This window comes from Schistocerca cancellata, chromosome 6 (assembly GCF_023864275.1).
Source record: "Schistocerca cancellata isolate TAMUIC-IGC-003103 chromosome 6, iqSchCanc2.1, whole genome shotgun sequence".
NCBI lineage: Eukaryota > Metazoa > Arthropoda > Insecta > Orthoptera > Acrididae > Schistocerca > Schistocerca cancellata.
In genome coordinates, this window is record NC_064631.1 from 382,436,233 (window position 1) to 382,437,157 (window position 925).

The following is a 925-nucleotide window of genomic DNA, read 5'->3' on the forward strand; positions in this document are numbered from 1 at the left end:
CTAGTTTTTAATACTGTACAAACTCTTAATACTGGAAATAGTTTAGGATAGCATTTAAAATGGATATATATATAAAAACAGTCACTGGTGGCTGTGAAGTTAAAAATGTATTTTTCTACCTTACATGCCTGTTGTTCGGTGTGGAACCCTCGAGCATGAAAGTGGGGGTTACGAAGACAAATCATCTGAGAACTAAAGTGAATAAGCTTGAATTTTCAGCTGTTCACATAAAAAAACTGTATAGGACTGACAATTTTTGAAATGATCAACGTAGCTGAAGAACTGGATAGTGCATACAGAAGGAAAATGTTCATACATTGGGTTCGTTTCTGTGGTTCCTTTGCATTTGCCTAAGGAGTAATGATGAAACGGAATCGTTATGAAACCTAGATGTTTCTGGACCGCCGATTAATTTTAGCGCTGAACTGTATACAGCACTAGATCATTTGGAAAAGGCAACTGTTTTCAAAGTAACGTTCTTAATAACTCAAAATGAACTATTGTAAATTTTTTGGGAAATATGACTAAAGGAACTTTCAGAGCAAATTAGGGACTTATGATTTCTAGATGCTGTAGCAGATGAAACTAGTGATAAAACAAATGTATTTCAGATGGCTGCTCTACGCCGTTATGAATTAAAAGGCAAACTATTAGAAATTCTGTGGAGTTTCCTGTCTCCTTCCAAACATGACACACAGGTGTTAGCTGCGACGTAACTAGAAGAACTAGACTAGGAAAAAGTAGTTCAGACTCTCCAAAAGTTAACCACACTGACCTGTGATGGGGCATCCGTTATGGCTGGTTCCTGCGGTGGGGGAAAACCAACTATGTAAAAGTTCTGTCGTAACACAGAATATGTACTTTAGTAGGCCCATCTACTTAATCTTGCAGTGAGCAAGGTGGCTTCAGTCAATGAAAATATGTT